Source organism: Ictalurus furcatus, chromosome 3 (genome assembly GCF_023375685.1).
Source record: "Ictalurus furcatus strain D&B chromosome 3, Billie_1.0, whole genome shotgun sequence".
NCBI classification, from domain to species: Eukaryota; Metazoa; Chordata; class Actinopteri; order Siluriformes; family Ictaluridae; genus Ictalurus; species Ictalurus furcatus.
Window position 1 is genome coordinate 21391352 of NC_071257.1, and position 20166 is coordinate 21411517.

Here is a 20166-nt window from a genome sequence, read left to right on the forward strand (position 1 = left end):
AGTGCAGCCTAAAAACAATGGTTCTTATGAGAGTATTTCTCCAGCTCTGACTGTAAATAATTCTGGGGTTGATTGTATACTGTAGCATTTGTGAGTATTACTACATTGCAGTATGTGTATGTGTGTGCGCTTTGGGTGAATTAAGCTTCCTGGTGTTGTGGTGTTGAGAGGTGTCTGAGCGTTTGAGAACAGCTGTGCTACTGATTCAGGAAGTAGAAAGGTATGCCTTGTCAACATGGCAGTTCCAGGGACTGAAATAAGGGTGACAATATTGTGCTATAAACTGTTAGGCTCCTTTAACATTTCCTGTACCTTATAATGCTATTTTTTAATGTAACGATCTGATTGCAGGAAAGCTTTCTGACACCATCCTGTGCTAGAGCATTATTTTAAGACATTTTACTTGATGTCAGTACCATTTAGTGTTGGTGCAGAGTAATTATGCTCCTAAGAAACACAACATACTAATTAAGAAATACCAAAACAGCTATAAAGCACAAGAGGTGTGCCCATTATCATATATTAGCATTATCAGTGATTTGCTTGCTGAGGCTCTGACCACAATACTGACCCATTTCCTTCTCTTACCTCTTAATGAAGCCAGTGACAGAGGGAAAATACGCAGCATGAAAGCGGTTCACCTGTAGAGGAGAGAGGATTAAAAAGCCCATAAACATGTGAGAGGACCTCAAGAACAGCTGCAGTACGAATTGTGACTGGGGCCACTCTCTCACTCACTCACACACACACACACACACACACACACACACAGACTGTGGCGGCTCATCCATAGGTGCAGGTGTGGCAGAGCCCAACCATTTATATCAGCTGAATATCAACAGATGTTCTTCATAGTCCTCATTCACAACTCTATACATTTTGAATTAGGTCAAAATATTAATTACCTCTTTTGCATTTTAAAAAAAAATGTTTCTCTTTGACTGACATAAGCCGAAATTGCTTTGATTTGCTTGCTTTTCTAGGTGTGCTCAATTTAGAGTTGTAGTTACTCCTAGTGGTCAGAAATGAGAACTGCAACAAGTGCCGATAGAGGAAATAGGAATAGGAAAAACCAGAGAAAGCTGTCTCTGACTGAGTTCTTACTTCTCACTTCTGAGTTAAGTCAAATGCACCATTATGCTGCCCCATTCTCACTCTGAATATTTTAGTGGAGGAGGACCTGTGGACAGAACAGGGTTGCCAGGTTTGTTTATTTTTTTTAACACCAAATTGGGGTAGTTGAAATATAGTCTGCGACTGCCAAGATCTTGTTTTATAGCAAATAAACATTAATAATATGACTAAATTTCCACAAACAGTGGAAAACAGTGTGTCTATGATGTACTGAACCATTACTGTTGTAAGATATATTACAAAAATTGAGAGAGATTTAGGGGGATCATGGTGTGTATAATGTCCATACATCCGAAATGCATGTGTACCACAGTGACCTTGTTTCCCATGCAATGGCTGATAAAAAAAAGCAGATTACTCTGTCTTCTTTTCCAGTGCCTGAATTGTTTGGGCTAGATTCAGGTCTTTTGTGTGCTTTTTGAGATGTAGCTGGGATGGAAATTTTGCTCAAACCTGGCAAACACACCAGCTGAAATGAACATGTCTGAACAAAGGTACACTCAAAATGAGCTTCTAGACTGGACGCTGTATGACATCATGCTGTCAACTCTCAACTTCCCATTACAGGGTTACACTAAAAATTGACTAGACAGTAGCCTATAGCATAAAGTCAAGTGTGATAGCTACAGACTTAATTTTATTTGAGGCTGTGTCATTAATGTCATCTTGCCCCAACATAATCGATGGTCACAAGCTGCTGCTGACACACACACACACACACACACACACATAAACCCGTAAACACACACACATAAACATATAAAAAGCCTTTCACACATCAGTCTATTTCATTATTTATTCTGGTCTGTGGCCTAGAAGGAATCACAATTGCTACAAACTCCAAACACACTCACACAAACACTCACAACAGACTCAGAGTCAGGTCACAGTAGTTCACATTCATCAATTCAGTTGGATGTGAGAAGGAGGGGGTGGTCCCAAAAAGATGAAAGAAGAGAATGAAAGAAGGAGATATGCAGAGAGAGAAAGAACAAATGGAAAAAGACATAAATAACTGTGAGGAAGGGGGACATTGGGCTGTCAGAGAGAGGCAAAATGCAGAGCAGATGTCTCGGTGGCGCTGCAGTGCACGGCCACACAATTTCACGAGGATTTACCTCTATGCCTCAGGTCAGGATCAGATTGACTGTTTTTTGCTAGAAAAGTACATTTTTAAGGACTTTCATAGTTGCAAATCATACGCATATATAAAGTACATATGCACATCTAACTTAATAGTAACGTAGTGGCATCATTTTAACTCTTATAAGTATTATAAATTATAACTATTAGTTTATTAGCTCTGTTTGTGTTATGGAAACTTCATATGGCACTCCATAAGAGAATAGTTGATTACTCAACGATTGGGAATTTCATGTAACCTAGCTTTAACCTAAAATGACAGTCATTATATGTTAAATGGTATAAACACATCAACCCCACATCTACCAATTTAACTTAAGCCAACCTCCACAAAAGCAGAAGCTGCTCTGTCACTCTAGTTCTTTGTCAAGATAGAGGGTTTGGTGTGTACAAAAAAAAAAAAATAATTTAGGGGAAGCCACTGTAAGAGCTAAGCTCACTCACACACATGACTGTGTTACTCTCCATATGAGGACATTCTGTTAACATAATTATTAATGTAGCTAACTAATGCAATGCTTACACATACACTATATGGCCAAAGGTTTATAGAGACTTCACCATCACACTCATATGTACTTTTTGAATATCCCATTCCAAATTTAGTCCCACTACATTTTGAAGTGTGGCTGTTGGGATTTGTGCTCATTCAGCCACAAGAGCATTAGTGAGATTGGACACTGATGTTGGGCGAGGAGGTCTGGAGAGCAGTTGGCATCCCAAAGGTGTTCAGTGTGGTTGAGGTCAGGGCTCTGCAGGTCACTCTTCTTCCACTCCAACTTTGGGAACGCATCTTCATGGAGCTTGCTTTGTGAACAGGAGCATTGACATGCTGGAACAGGTTTGGGCCTCTTGGTTCCAGTGAAGGTGAATTGTAATGCTACAGCATACAAAGACACCTAATACAACTGTATGCTACCAAACTTGTTGCAAAATTTTGGGGAAGACGCAAATATGGGTGTGATGGTCTGGTGTCCACATACCATATAGTCTAAATCTAACCCTAACCCTAAAATTAGTAACCAAAAAGAAAACCTTTAGGCTCTTTAGATTTAAGTAAAAGTGGCAGTTTTCCTTGTCCAAAGGTCAAAACTGTCAGATATTCCTTTCTTTACATTTGGTTTCCACCAAGATATAAATACATGCCCACACACATACGCCCACAAAATTGTGTTCCTAGTAAGAAGTGGCATGGGGAGACTGTCTGTAACAGCTCAGACACCATCCCTGTTTTCTCACTCAGCTTGTGAAACTTTAATGAGTCAAATATACGGCAACAAACAAAACAAATAGCCATAGTGAAGAGGCTAATTCAAGTAATTTATCTCCTCCCACCTTAGGGTTATTCTGAGTTCAGAGAAAGAGGAGACTATGTATTGAGGAGCATGGAGACATCAAGTAAACAAAAGACAAAAATCTGAATAATAAACCTAGGCATACCCTTAAAGATTTGTTTGTAAAAGTTGTTGTTTTAAACAGTTGTTACTATTTATTTACAGTTGTTACTATTTATTTATTATTTATGATAATGTAGGCCACAGTATCACTAAAAGCAATGTGTTTTGATCCTGTTATGTTTGATGTTAGCTTGAACTGTGAGTGCTTTAGGCATGTTTAATTAAGTAATGGAGTGTTTCATGTGCACAGAAATTTGGGCAACATCAAAGAAAACAGTTATTTTTCTATCATAAATAAAGGCAGGCAATACAGTCAAATGGAGTGTAACTTCCTTCATAGGTGGTGAAAACAGTGTGTTGCTAGAAAACATTATGTTGCTGTCTTGCTGGGAGAATGGCTGAGTATAATATCCCTCCAGCTGGCCAAGTGTCGTTCCTTCGGCCAGCTTTGATGTACGGTCTCTGTCCTGGAACCTGCAGGTCTGTCCCACAGCTGGAGAGACCTCCGCCTTTATTATGTGCGCACGCTCTGCCTCAGCCAAGTGCTGATTTTCACCCTTCTCACACTACTCCAATATTCTCTACAAGAACTTCAGCAAACCTGTCAAAACTCATACTGTGCATGATGTTTGAACATAATATAAAAGGGTGAGTAATTGTCCTTTTGAGATCACTATAAAGCTGTAAGTTGACACATTTTAACTGTAAGTAGTCTGTATTCACTCAAACCTAGACACTCTCTTTATAATAATGCACTAAAGTATTTATGTGCTTCTATATACGAGACATATTGTAGCCTTATTTTGAGTTTGCTGTAATAAGAGATAAATAATGCAGTGTCTCTGTGTGCTTTGGAGCAAGGTTGTACTTAATCTGCACTTTCACCTCCAGTTCTACACAGCTGGACTGAAGCTGGCTGACCCACTCATCACCCTGGTCATTCTCTCAGCTCCCCATGCTCAGGTTTTTGATGGGTGTTTTACCAGCAGTTTCACAGGCTTGGTGGCCGTGTAAACAGACACATAAAGTGGAGTGCTGGTTGCTTAACAAGAGCTAGGTGTGGGCCTGCACTGGCCATTAAAGCACATGTGTGTCTGGGCAGCAAAGGCTGTCATAGGGCCATGTAATAGAATAGCAGCAGGGTAGCAGAATCCTTTCCAGATGCAGCAGGTGTGGAAAGGCTTAGGCGATCCATGTGGGCCTGTGAGAGGGCGGTGCTGGAGTGCAGGAAGGTCAGAGGCTCTGCAGGGTCACCTGTTTGAGGCCCAGGACTAATAAAGTGGAGTGCCAGAGAGGGTCACACGCAGTAGCAGAACACATGTTGCAGGTTTTTGATTTGATTTTTGATGTTTGTACTTCATCACATCATCAATGATTATTGGCCAGTGTAATAAATAAAACAGAAATAATAATAATAAGACCGCATACTGAGAAACCGCAAAATGTAAAGTCATTAAACATTCCTGTGGCAGAAAACATCAAGGAACAGCCTGACCTCTGACTGTTACAATGCACTGACACTGGAGACTTCTTCCATAATTGGTAACTAAACATCTCCTTACAGAACGCATCACCATATCAGAAAATGCACCATGGCAGGAAAAGGGGACTAGAAAGATGTCCATGTACACTATGTGGCCACTCAAGCACATAGCTATGCAATCGCCATAGACAAACACTGGCAGTAGAATGGGTCATACTGAAGAGCTTAGTGACTTTAAACATGGCACTGTCATAGTATGTCACATTTGCCACAAGTCAGCCAGTGAAATGTCATGAAATGGGTTTCCATGGCTGAACTGCTGCACACAAGCCTAAGATCACTATGTGCAATGGCAAGTGTCGACTGAAGTGGTGTAAAGCACTCTGTTTCTGGACTATGGAGCAGTGGAAACAAGTTTTCTGGAGTAAAGAATCATGCTTCGCTATCTGGAATTCTGATGGAAAAATCTGGATTTTTGCATATGCCAGGAGAACGCTACCTACCGGAATGCATAGTATCATCAGTAATGTTTGTGGAGGAGGGATAATGGTCTGGGGATTTTTGTCAGGGTCTGGGCCTGGCCCCTTAGTTCCACCTTAGTTCTACAGCATACAAGACATTTTACACAATTGAATGCTTCAAACTTTGTGGCAACAGTTTTCTAAAGGCCCTGTCATGCTCCACCATGACTATGCCCCTGTGCATAAAGTGAGGTCCATAAAGATATGTTTTGATGAGTTTGGTGTGGAGGAACTCCGGTTGCCCTGACCTCAAGAGTCCTGACCTCAACCCCATTGAACACCTTTGGCATGAACTGGAGCATTGATTGCGAGTCAGACCTTCTCATCCAACATCAGTGCCTGACCTCACAAAGGCACTTTTTACTGAATGGGTGCACATTCCCACATAATCCCACAAATTCTCCAAAATCTTGTAGAAAGCCTGCCCAGAGGAGTGGAGGCTGTTATAGCTTCAAAAGGGTGGCCAACTCCATATGAATGTCCATGGTTTTGGAATTGGATGTCCAACAAACCTCATATAGGTGTAATGGTCAGGTGTCCACATACTTTTGGGCATATAGTGTATGTAATTGGTGAATCTGAAGGAGTGTGGGTATTCTGCCCCTAGTCTGGACTGGGGGCTACAGATATAGAGCCGTGATTAACAGAAACTGCTGATGGATCGACCATAAAATGAATTATTTGAGAAAGGCTGCTGGAGTAAGTGATGTTCAGGCTAGTCAAATAATTAACTGTGACAACTCAGCGTTTTCCTAACTGAACTGTAGACAGAAAAGGCTTGAGGGAATGTGCAGGCTGTTTCTATGCTCTGATGTGGTAGTTGAGAGAGATGAGGAGCAACAGAGCAGAAGGAATCTAGTTGAAACCTATATTCTACAGTGAGAAAGGTCACAAAAATTATTAAATTCTGCCTGCATGAACTAGCAAATGAAAATATTGAAATGACGTGTAGTACATACGTTTTCACACTAAACAAAGTCTGCGTTCAGTACGCACAACTCTATAGTATGCATGGGTTTCACACACCTCACAGAGCTGAAACATTGGTTTAAATAGACACCTACAGTTCCCTCCACTAATATTGGCACCCTTGGTAAATATGAGCAAAGAAGGCTGTGAAAAATTGTCTTTATTGTTTAAACTTTTGATCTTTTGTATAAAAAAAAATCACAAAAATTCTCTGCTCTCATGGATATCAAATTGCAAACACAGGTTTATCAAAAAAAAAAATCTTTGTGAAATATAGGTGTGCACCAATTATTGGCACCCCTATGAATTAATATAAGAAAAATATATTTGTATTGAAGTAAATTCCCATTTATATTTAAAGATTTTTTAGTACACCTGGGTGACTATGAGCAGGAAATTGTTCAACCATGACTTCCTGTTTCACAGTGGTAAAATATGAGGTAACAGACAGGCCAAATTCCCTTAGTCTTTCATAACAATGGGTAAGACGAAGGAATATAACTGTGATGTGCGGCAAAAGGTTGTTGAGCTTCACAAAATGGGAAGCGGCTATAAGAAAATAGCACAAGCATTGAAAATGCCCATTTCCACCATCAGGGCAATAATTAAGAAGTTCCAGTCAACTGGAAATGTTATGAATCAACCTGGAATTAGACGTGTGTCTGTGTTGTCTCAACACACTGTGAAGAGGATGGTTCGAGTAGCCAAAAAATCTCCAAGGATCACAGCTGGAGAACTTCAGAAGTTAGTTGCGTCTTGGGGTCAGAAAGTCTCCAAAACTACAATCCAAATCGCCACATGTTTTTTGGAAGGGGTTCAAGAAAAAAGCAAAACGTTAAACAATAAAGACAGTTCTTCCACAGCATTCTTCGCTCATATTCATCAAGTGTGCCAATATTAGTGGAGGGCACTGTATCTGCTGCTTTCCATGCCAGTCACAGCTGAATCTAAAAACGTGGTGTTGTCCTTTAGTATGATTAAGTGATTGACTTTTAATTCAGAAATAAGAGAGATGTGAGAGTCTGTGTGAGTTCTTTTTCAATCTCTTTCTGAACATTAAATATTTCGTATATTTGGAAAAGAGATATAAAAACCCCACAATCTCTCAAGCTACAAGGAAGAAATTTATCAAGACCCAGGTCGTAGAATGAACTTCCCCTGGCTGTCTGAACAGCTGAGTCTTGAAGACTAAGCACTTAAATCAGCACCTTGTTCATCTGTTATTTGAAAGAAAGAAAATAAGAAAAAATATAAAAATACACCTTTGTGTTGTGTTCACTTTTCATACTGGACTAAACTTCCCAACAGGGTTTTTAGACTGATGTTACTCTTAGTCCCTGAACTAGTCAGCTGGCATGAGGGTGTTTTTGACAGAGACACCAAAGCACTCATGTAAGATGGTGTGGATAGGGAGCTGGCTAAATTCTGTAAACTTTACTCAGTATAATAAATGTTACCACCTAATTTTGCATGCAGTTGAATAGATTCAGTTAGTATTTCTTCTTCCTGGGAACATCCTATTTTACTTTAAGAGCCTAGGTTATTGATGTTGATTGATGGCATAGATAATAATCTATTTAAAAATTAATAGGCACAGTTTATGGCCCTTCAAGGGCTCAGAAAAATGCTGATGTAACCCACCTAGAATTTGAGCTTGACACCCCTGAAATAAGCAGTAAGAGCCACTGCAGACAGGCTGCATAATTGTTGGATGAATAATGGGCTACTCTCTGGCACCTTGTGCACTGAGTCAGAAATGTCATTCATCATAATCACATTATCTTGCATTAAAGTCAGCAGTTATGAGTCAGCTGGCTTATTGTGTTTGTACGAGGAGCTTTATAAGACTAAAAAACACACATTGTGAAAAACCTCATATTGTGTTGGGCCTGGAATGTCACTAGACATTAATGACATCTGGGGCTTAACCTGCAAGTACCACATTATTGACCATATGTGTTACGCCACGGCCAGCAGATGGCACACCGGCACGGCTTCTGACTGGTCACGTGACTCTTTTGTTTTCGTTTGCTTCCCGCTTGGACACTGAATTAAGTTTGATCATGTCTCTGATTTGCCCCAGGTGTCCATGTTTTGGGTTAATTAGGTTTGTTATTTAAACCCCCCGTGTGACTGTGCACATCGCACAGTATTATAGTTGGTATAGTTTGTACAAAACGTCTGATGCGGTTCCCGTTTATGTTTGATTACGATAGTGAATGCGTTAGCATGTTAAGCGGTCTGGTTCCATGCCCTGCTCTAGTTTCAAGCCACGATACCAGTTTCTTGTTTTCCTGGTGAAGACCGCGTTTCCTGTGTTTATCTACTGTTAATAAAGACTTTGACCTGCACCTGCATCCGCTTCCAGTCTACGTTACGTAACAGAATACTGCGCCCAAAATGCGGAAGCAGCAGGTAGCCATGAGCGCCGCCGAAAAAGCCAGGATTTGGGCGCTTTACCGTTTGTCCCTGGAGATGAGCAAACAGCTCGAAGAGGAAATTGCTCAGTGCAAAGCCGAGCTGCGCGCCGCGTCATCCCTCGCGCCATTTACCCCGTCCCCGCCGCCGAAGAGCGACGCCGTGCAACACAGCCAGCAAAGTGACCTGAGCATCTGGGGCTTCCCACTGCAGGGGAATTGTACAGCGCCACACAGCCAGCAAAGTGACCTGAGCATCTGGGGCTTCCCACTGCAGGGGAGTTGCACCACGCTGCGCAGTCCAGAGGTGAAGGCTGGCCCAGAAATTTTTTTTGGGGGGGGCAATGAGGACAGCAGAGCTCCAGCCTGAGGCCTATGGGGAGGTCTCAGCTGTGGAGCTCCCACCTGAGGTCAACATGGCGACCTCAGAGGGACAGCTTGAGGCGGCTGAGGAGGCCGTCCCGCTGCCCTGCCCAGCTGAGGAGGCAGTCCCACTGTCCAGCCCAACAGAGGAGGCCGTCCCGTTGCCCTGCACAGCCGAGGAAGCTGTCCTGCTGTCCAGCCCAACAGAGGAGGCCGTCCCGCTGCCCTGCACGGCCGAGGAAGCTGTCCTGCTACCCTGCCCAGCCGAGGAGGCCGCCCAGCCCTCCAGTCCCGCTGGGGACGCCGCCCAGCCCTCCAGTGCCGCCGGGGGCGGCGCCCAGCATCCCAGAGCCACCGGGGGCGGCGCCCCAGAGCCGCGGGGGGCGGTTCCCAGCGTTCCAGGGGCGGCGCCCAGCGTTCCAGTGCCGCCGGGGGCAGCGCCCAGAGTTCCAGTGCCGCCGGCGCCCAGCGTCCCAGAGCCACTGGGGGCGGCGCCCAGCGTCCCAGTGCCGCTGGGGGTGGCGCCCTGCGTTCCAGAGCTGGCGCCCAGCGTTACAGAGCCGGTGCCCAGCGTTCCAGTGCCGCCGGGGGCGGTGCTCCGACTTTCAACCCCGGTGGGGGTGCTGCTCCGCCCCTCTGCTGCCCGACGGAGGCTGCCTCGCTTTCCGTGGCAGCGAGAGACAGCTCGCACAGGGGCCCGGGACCCCCGTTGGAGGGGGGTTCTTGGTGCTCCAGGAGGAGCACCCTTTGGAGGGGGGTTCTGTTACGCCACGGCCAGCAGATCGCACACTGGCACGGCTTCTGACTGGTCACGTGACTCTTTTGTTTTTGTTCACTTCCCGCTTGGACACTGAATTAAGTTTGATCATGTCTCTGATTTGCCCCAGGTGTCCATGTTTTGGGTTAATTAGGTTTGTTATTTAAACCCCCCGTGTGACTGCGCACATCGCGCAGTATTATAGTTGGTATAGTTTGTACAAAACGTCTGATGCGGTTCCCGTTTATGTTTGATTACGATAGTGAATGCGTTAGCATGTTAAGCGGTCTGGTTCCATGCCCTGCTCTAGTTTCAAGCCACGATACCAGTTTCTTGTTTTCCTGGTGAAGACCGCGTTTCCTGTGTTTATCTACTGTTAATAAAGACTTTGACCTGCACCTGCATCCGCCTCCAGTCTACGTTACGTAACAATATGTGCCTAATTCAAGGCCAATGGGCCAAATATGGCTTGCTGCCTCATTTCATTCAGCCTGCACTTGCAAACTTGCTAAACATAATACTGAAACACCCTGTAGTACCTAGAACTTACCATTTTCACACTATTCACAGCAGACCCATAACGCAGCGATTGCCTGTGTTCTGCATGCACGACTGTGCATCTCACAGGGCTGAAATGCTGTTTAGAATCTATGCCTATCTGCTGCTTTCGATGCCAGTCAGACCCACATCTAAAAATGATTCAGAAATGTTTCGGTTGTTGCCCCTTAGTGTGATTCAACGACTGATTCCAAATCCTGAAACGTATCACCCAGTGTAGAGACCTACGAATATATATGTTGAAAAAAGAAAATGTGGTGGAGCGTGGAAACAAGAGAGATGGGACACTAAGGACATGTATGTTCTTAGCGTACAAGCCCGTGTGACTTCCTAAATACAACAGTTGGATCTGGTCCACTAATTCGATTGGTTGAGCGGCATTCCAAGAGCACCTATATTTCCTGTAACTGCACTCGGACATTTCACTGTGTGTATCACTCCGCTCATGTGTGTTCTCCACATAAAATTCCACTTCCTGGTTCGAAACGGTTCTTACAGTAGCGTTAGTGACATCATCAGCAGACATGACAAACAATATTTTTCAGGAGTATAACTTTTGGCTTAAAATATGAAAGCTTGTCAGTTGAACATGAAAAGGAAGAGGGATGCCAGTTTTACCAGAAGGACCTTTAACGGGAATATACAACTCAATGTGAGCTAGCTAGTGAGCTAATCATCATGCTATAATGTGAGTGTGGCTTCTTCTGAATCTACAATATCCTACAAAAATATTGGATCACTGACATCACCAAATTGTTGGTTTCTTCTTTTGTGTTGCTTTTCCAAGCTTTTACTGGTTTCTCCCTTCAGTCTCCTCTTCAGGAGGTGAAATGCATGATAATAGGGTTAAGGTCTTGTGATTGGTCTTCCACTTTTTCCCCCAATGTAGTACTTTGTTGAGTTGGCAGTGTGTTTTGGATCAGTGTCTTACTGCATAATAAAGTTTCTTCCAATTAATTTAGTTGCATTTCTCTGTAAATTGGCCAACAATATGTTCCTGTAGACTTCTGAATTCATTCTGCTACTACCATCATGAGTTACAGCATCAATAAACATTAGTGAGCCTGTTCCTGAAGCATCCATGCAAGCCCAAGCCATGACACTACCTCCACCATGTTTAATAGATGAGATTGTATGTTTTGGATCATGAACAGATTCTTTCTTTCTCCACAATTTGACCTTTCCATCACTTTGGTTGAGGTTAATCTTGGTTCCAGAACATTTGTGACTCATCTCTGTATTTCTTTGTGAATTCCAATCTGGCTTTCCGATTCTTACTGCTGATGAGTGGTTTACATCTTGTGGTATGTTTCTGCTCTCAAAGTCTTCTTCAAATGGCAGATTATAACACCTTCACCCCTGTGCTGTGGAGGTTGATGGTGATGTCACTGACTGTTGTTTTGGGTTTTTTCTTCACAACTCTCACAATGTTTCTGTCATCAGCTGTTTTCCTTGGCTGACCCATTCAGTGTCTGTTACTCAGTACACCAGTGGTTTCTTTCTTTTTAGGACATTCTAAATTGTTGCATTGGCTATGCCCAATGCTTGTGCAATGCCTCTGATTGATTTTCCCAATTTTCTCAGCTTCAAAATGGCTTGCGTTTCTCCTATAGATAGCTCTTTGATCTTCATGTTGGTTTATGCTTTTTAATAACAAATGCAGCTTTCACAGGTGAAACTGAAGCCTAAAACCAAGAGTAGATGTTCAGAGCTATTTATTATTTAAACAATCAATCTAACAGGTCACACCTGGTTACCAAGTAACACCTGTCAGTCACATGTTCCAATATTTTTACTCACTTACAAATTGGGCGGTGTGCTATGTTCTATATGTCTACATATAAATACCAGGAAATAAACCCTGAAATTTTAAACTCTCTTCTCATATTCATGTTTTGTTCTCAAACCCAAATGTCTACAGCAAAAAATAAATTTAACACAGGTAAGTGCAGTACTTCATACACAGTGATATCACAGTGACATTTTTTTATGACTCATCAATTTGAGTTCAGTGCAACAAATAAGTTTATGGACTATAGAATAATAAGTGTTTAAATAATGAATCATTTAGGTATGAGTCACATACTTTATTGTATGATTTTGTTTATGTTGAGGGATCTCACTGTGATTCTCTATTACAGAAAAGCTTTATTTTGCGATTATTATGTGCACTGACACCCATTTCCATGTTTTGCATGACTCCGCTCAGCTCCAGTGAGTTATTGGAAACTCTTTCACAATTGTGAATCTATAGTTGTGGTATTGTTACCTGAGAATGAGTGAAGTGATAGTCTATAAGTGCATGAGTGCTTTTAGATATGCAGCGTTTAGTGGTTGGAATTGAACTGTGGTGCGTGAACACTCATCATTGTGGTTTGTTTACGCAGGTATGAACACAGTAATTGCACTTGGGTGCGGACCAAAAAAAAAATGCTTCCAAAAAAGAAAAAGATCTCCACCTTGGGTCAGCTTCAGTAAAAAAGGGATTCAAACCTGACTTTCCTTGGGAGCTAGTTGTTTGTTATTTATATTCTTGTTTAATTATTTATTTAACACTGGCTCAAATTTGCCAAAGGTTTGTTTACCTTTGCCTTTTCTGTATATCTGAGCAAGGAATAAAGCTTGTTTTTTTAGCCTTGTCCCCTCTACATGACCCTGTTTGCATTTTTGTTTGTTTAATTATGTGTAGTGTGAAGCCAAGCCAAACCCAATAGCACAAATATCAAGTTCATTCTAATTTGGACTCTGTAAATATTCTGAAAGTGTGAAAGTGTCCTATAACTCATTGCAATAATTGCTGAAATGTGTTAATGACCATCATTTTTACGTATACATATACATTTTAGATACATCACGTATATGACAACAGAAAGTTTACATGGACAACAATAATCCGATATTAACCCAATTAAGACAATACTCTGATTAAGAAAGTACCGTGAAAACAGCGGTTATTGATTACCTTAATCCGACTAAAGTCATACTTTAAAGTATGTAAACATACTTTAAACATATGAAGTAAACACGATTAAGACATGTGGAGTATCCCTATTTTAGTCGCATCATCAACGTGCATTACAGACATGTACACACCTTAATCACACTATTAACGTCGTATGGGAGTTTTCACCGCATTTTATGACAGGACACACACACACGGCAGTGCTCAACTGTTTTACAGCATACAAGAGCGCATGACTGCGTCCGAAACAGAGTACTTACCTACTGTATAGTAGGTGAAACACATGTATTTCTATGTACTGTACAGTAGGTAAGTACACGGTTTGGGACGCAGCCCAGATCTTCAAGCAGACGTCTATTTGCACGTACAGCATGACAAATAATTAACTGCACTTGAAGCTTTCGTAAAATAAAAAATTAAAACACCCAAAAGTGTATACGGTACCATAACGAGGACGAACTGTATGTTGATACGTGAAATTCTGGAGGGAACGTGGCATGGTGTGGCGCGGTGACGTAATGATGTGTGCTGTTAATCGATCTATGAACTATAACATGTAAAACAGGAACATGAAAGGAATATTCTAAAAGCAACTCATGTAAACACCTTAATCCCAATATTATCTTATTCAGATAAGGTCAATAATTAGATTAATGCTGTCCATGTAAACATAGTCAGTGTCTCAGCTCTCTTGTTCTTTTTTTTTGACTCACATAATGATATAGTTCAGATTCTCTCTCTGTCTGTTTTCACGTTGTGTGTGTGTGTGTGTGTGTGTGTGTGTGTCTGTGTGCATGTGTGTGTGCGTGTGTGTGTGCCTTCCAGTGCATGAGTATTCTCTCTGGGTATGCTGAGAGATTGCTATTGTAAAGAGTGAATGCTTAGTAAAGGAGAAAGCACGGGGTCTGAGCTAATGGGTGGTGCAGTACACATACTTTCTTCATTAATCTAATACCCATAAGTGAATCTAATTTGCCAGAGGGGTTTATGGAAACTGAGAGAAACATTGTTCCAAAAAGTAGTTGATTGATGAATTAATGTGAACTGTCTGCCAGTGTTTCAGCATTTTACATGCCAACAGAGTGCATGGGCAGGCCAGTGATATCTGTCTATGAGCTGACATTAGTAATGAACTTTTATAGTAAAGCCACTCCATTTTGAACTGGTCTGTTTTCAAACTGGCGTGAGTTCATAAAAGTCTCTCTGTCAACGGCTTTCATTTATGTCTTGGATGTGCATTCTTCAGCACACTCTGTCTCTGTCTTATTGATTACTTTTCATGCACATGCCCACATGTCTTGATTGTCTTGCTGCCGTTGATGAACGCCTCTGCATGTCATGCCTCATTGTAGTGGATTACGCAGTAGCAGCACTTTGCTACTTAAAGCCAATCATCTCAGGGAGTTTTTCCTTGCTACCATCAGCTTGCTCATTAGGGAAAAATTTATCAATTTAAAATTTACATTGGAAATGTATATATTTCTATAAAGCTGCTTTGTGACAATGTCTATTGTTAAAAGCGCTATACAAATAAAACTGAATTGAATTTAATATTTTTTAGCTGTCATGTTACCCTGATCCTCAATGCCCTAAGTGCTCTCTCTCGTTATGGAATATGATGTGATGGAAAAGCTGGTTTAGTAAGGTTTACTCCATTCCTAATGGAGTTCTGAATCTTCCTAGGATCCCCCCGGTGTTTCTCACAGAGAGTGTCAGCGTAGGCATCTGTGAGGCCTGTTATCTTCTGTTGTGTCTGATCTGCTCCTGCCAAAACAACATGATGAGTACCTCTTCACTGAGTCATCATACACGTATGTACAGCCTTATATGTATGAGTGCGCTGTCCATGTGCGCACGCATATAATTATATACATACTCTGCAGTGGATTGTGTGTTGTCTTAGCTCCCATGTCAGTGTGAGAAGGTAAAGATTTGTGCGAGTGTGATTGTGTCCAGACGTCCAGACGCTTGTCTGAGGATGGATGGGACAGCTTTGTGCTAGTCAGACATAAGACTGCAGAGATTCCATTACGTAGTTCACGTGTCTCTCAGCACAACAACAGCCCGTAGCCTTCATACAGTCAAACAAACCTGACCTCTCTCAGTCCTGTGTGTACATAGTAGCTCACCATCTGACTGCTGCCTCCCTCCCCTCAGCTCACTCAGTGCCGTCACTTAAAGCCAGACCTTGATATGTCTGAAAAAACACATGCCTTAGACCAGTGGGGGGGTACAGAGAGATCAGAAGTGGGGCACAAATTGTTTAAGAAAAAAAAAAAAACATAGACAGGGCATCATTTGGGTACTCAGTGTATTTTATCGCTTTTCAAATAGAATGTGCATAAATGAAAAACCCCACGTTCCCTCCATCTCTGTATTTTCTTTTTGCTGGAGGGAGAGGCGGAGCTTAGCCTGCCTTTCATCTAGCTGTCAGTGCAGACCAGTGTTGCCAGCTTAGTGACTTTTCAGACACTTCAGTGACTTTTTTTTGCAAAAAAAAAGAGAAAAAGGTGCCTAGCGACAAAGCTAGTGACTTTTTGGACAAACCATAGCGACTTTCCAAATGTCATCAGTACTGTCCTGCAAGCACAAGATCTTTCTTTCCCGCTGCACTCACACCTCTCTCTGCGTCTATTCTGATCAGTGAGGGGCTGAGAGCCAGAGATTTAACAGTGTCCTGGATAACGAGACGCACTTCATCCCAAATTACATCAAATGTGAGTGGTTTTAGAACGTAAGACGAATGTAATGCAACATGTTTTATATGTAGAATAGTTCACATTATTACAACCTAGTTCTCTTGTTCAAAGTAGTTATAGTGTTCAGAATAATTTTTAGTAATTCATGTTCCATACCTGTCCGTTATATAGTTTCATAAGTCCTAAAAGTTATTTTAAAAAATCATAAGTTATAAATGTAATTTTAAAAAAGTACAAAAACACAAAAGCAAAACAAAAAAATCTGTCTACCTGTCAAAAACAGATTATAGATTAGGTATTATATATATATATATATATATATATATATATATATATATATATATATATATATATATATATATTGTTGGCTCAAATTTAGCCTATTACCCAAAAACACTTAAAATTCAACATAGAAGCCAATACTCACATCTACCTCTGAGCCCAGTTGGAGATAGAAAAAATACACCAGCCGTGAGTGAGAAGAAGCAAGGGTCCAGCTTTATTGTTCTGTTCCACCACACGAGATCCATACCGATGAGAATTCTCAGAGGTGATCCCAATACCCTGAGCTTAAGCTCCAGTATTTATACTGTATTTACACACTAAATAACCCAGATGTTTCAAGAAGACTATGATCTCACTACCAATAGGGTTAAAAAAGAGCTCATTTACCTTACTCTTATGTTCCAGAAAAGGGCTATTTCACTTACACATAGAATTGAAACCAGGGGTTTTAATTTACACATAAAATCAGAACCCAGGCATTTCTAATAACCCAGAAAGTAAAAACCCAGCGTTTCTAGTTACTCAGAGGATCAGAAACTTCATTTTTCAGTTACCCAGAGGATCAGAAACTTCATTTTTCAGTTACCTTAGGGCATCAGAAACCAGAATTTTCAGTTACCTTAGGGCATCAGAAACTGCACTTTTCAGTTACCTAAGGGAAATTAGATGACGTAGACAAGACTAAACAACCGGGAGGGACCTCGGTCTTATCGTTATCTCGAGGGGGGGGGGGGGGGCAGTTTGCTTATAACTGGCTCTCATCATGGTTCTCTTAAAATTGAGGCCTTCCATGCGAGACGAGAATCTCCACCATCGGAATCATGAGTAAGTGATATTTTTCCTGTATTTCTAGTTTATAATTTATTTTCATATTTGCTCTATATCTCTTATTATATATGCTGCTTGAAAAACCGGTTTACTGTACTTCCTACTTCTTAATAGCATTTTTATAAAAAGTATATATATATACTTTTTATTATAAGACATTACCCTTATAATATCTTAATATTCCTTTTTATTATTCTTATAAAGTTATAATAGTATGTGTGAGAGAGAGATTGTGTGTGTGTGTGTTATGTCTACTTGCCCGCCCTTGACTGTACGAGCGTGTGTGTGTGTGTGTGTGTGTGTGTGTGTGTATTAGCCCTCCTCAGCTCAGCTCGTATAGCTCTTTTTGACTTTTTTGACTATTACTGCTCTTAAAGATCTTTAAAGTGTAATTCCCATTTGTCAATGTCCGCCTAATCCCGCTTCTATGTGTCTAGGTGCCCGTCTTTTCTTCTTCTCCCTTTTGCTGGATGCTAGGTCTCCCTTATGTTTATTTTATGACATTTTTTATCCACAACAATATATATATATATATATAATAGATAATCATTATAGCTGTTCTTCACCAATATGGGGGTGGGCGTGCCACAAGGGAGGCTTGCTGGAGCTTTAGTTACAAAAGGTTGAGAACCTCTGCGTTAGACAGTAAGCCTACATTCTGTTCTGCGCACAATTAACTATCAGAGCTCCATATGGAAATGAAAATGCAAAATATTAGTGCATGCTGGATCAAGTTCTATTTTATAAGCTGTTGAAAAGAGTGAAAGTCATATTGTTCAATTTGCAATGATTAATGTGATCGTTTTAATTAGGCCTATTCATACAAGCAATATAGTGGCTGCTGTATATACTACAATACTATTAGATGTTTATTTCAGCGTTTGACATCTCGTTTATGTGTCATTGTATTACACTCTTTTTTTTACTTTTAATTTTTAAACAGTCTCTTACATTTATGTTTTGTTATTGTATTGGAAGAAAAAAAAATTCCTGCTTCAGTCTACATTTCCTATCGCTGATTTTTGGGGGGGGCTTAAAGGAAAGTGCTTGTGTTTAGTCTAGTCTAGTCTATTGAAAAAAATTCTTCTATTCAAGAAAAATTTTATCAGCTATTGCTGAGACGACTGAGACGAGTGCACACGCATGAGCTTCTCTCTGCACTGTTTTCCTGTGTGAACCACGTTCAGCTCGCTTAACTCACTTGATATTTTTAAGTATACTTTTTCATTGTGGGTCGCTGCTTCCAGTTCCCATTGTAAATACTTATTAAGGTCTGAACCTCGTTGTCGGTCCATCGGGCGTAGTATTGTTTAAGAAACTCCGTTTTGTTGATTTGAATCTCAATAAACAACTGTTACTGTATGCACCGCAACAGACTTTTAAAAATGGTGGTTGAAAAAAAAGGCTGCATGCACTCAACCAATCAGCGTGTTCGGCACCCCACAAAGTTCCTGGCTTTTGAAAAAGTACCACCTCTCGAGTAGGGACTTTGCAATGGTTAAATATTTTACCCAGAAGTTAATTTAAACACATCGAATACCTCCAAAAGTCCCTAGTTCCTGGGGAAAGTGCGTACGGTGGAAAAGCAGCACATGTGACTCCAGTGGTTTAATGCTTTGTGTGCACAAAAAAAACTTTAATCCAATTTTATTCACAAAATATCTTCACTTCCGAATAGACCTCCGACACACGTGCATGTTGTGTCGATGCGAGAGTCCTCCTCTATGTCGAAATCTGCAGACATCTTTGTTACAAAGCTTGTTGTATGTGACTCTGTTTGTGTACAGCGTCCCTCTTCCTCTGCTGTAAACAGTGCAGCGCTTCCAGGTCGTCTTGTATCATGAGAACATGTGAAAACTCCCAAAATATTAGAAGTAGAGTTTGTCCTGGGGGGGGCATGGCGGTTTAGTGGTTAGCACGTTGCCTCGCACGTCCAGGGTTGAGGGTTCAATTCCTGTCTCTGCTCTGCAAGCGAGGAGCTTACATGTTCTCCCTGTGTTTTGGGGGTTTCCTCTGGGTATTCCAGAATCCTCCCCCTGTCCTAAAACATGCATCATAGGCTGATCGCAATTTCCTAATTTGTCTGTAGCGTGTGTGTGTGTGTGACTGTGATTGTGCCCTGCGATGGGTTGGCACCCTGTCCAGGGTGTTCCCCTGCCTTGTGCACCTAGTCCTCTGGGATAGGCTCCAGGCTCCACGTGACCCTGTGTAGGATAAGCATACAGAAAATGGATGGAAATGGAGTTTGTCCTGAAGTGTGTGTATACAGATGGAGTGCAGTTTGAAGTGTTATGCAAAAAGTAGGTAATGAGGTGAGTTTTCTAGGAATGGAGAGGGGAGCTTTGGTTATTGAGAAACATGTGTCAGGAAGCAACACCTTTGTGTGAGGGATCATGAAAATCTGTCATCCAGGCAAGTTTTATTCACATCATCTTGCGTTTTTAGATGATATCAGTGTCATCCAAGTGACTGATGTCGAATGATGTTTTTTCTCTTCTTTTCCATGTTCCTATCTATAGTGCCTTATCATTAAACTGAAATAATGTTCTGCGTTATAGAATTATTGCCTCATGGTCAGGACATTCTGACTGGTTGATGAGTAGTGGTGTTTTCCCAGGGTAATATCGTTTATGTAGAATCAGGATCTTTC

General features: G+C 41.4%; 1 protein-coding gene across 8 annotated transcripts in view; it reads left to right on the forward strand.

The window, feature by feature from the left end:
• kcnq5a (potassium voltage-gated channel, KQT-like subfamily, member 5a) overlaps window positions 1–20166 on the forward strand; it is a 138819-nt gene that overhangs the window by 48311 nt on the left and 70342 nt on the right. The window contains exon 1 of one of the 8 annotated variants that reach the window (XM_053621402.1): window positions 15379–15515. The exons of the other annotated variants lie outside the window; for them this stretch is intronic. The gene's annotated coding sequence lies outside the window, so the exon portion shown is untranslated. Of the gene's footprint in view, window positions 1–15378; window positions 15516–20166 lie in introns of those variants that run through there. 8 annotated transcript variants of the gene reach the window in all.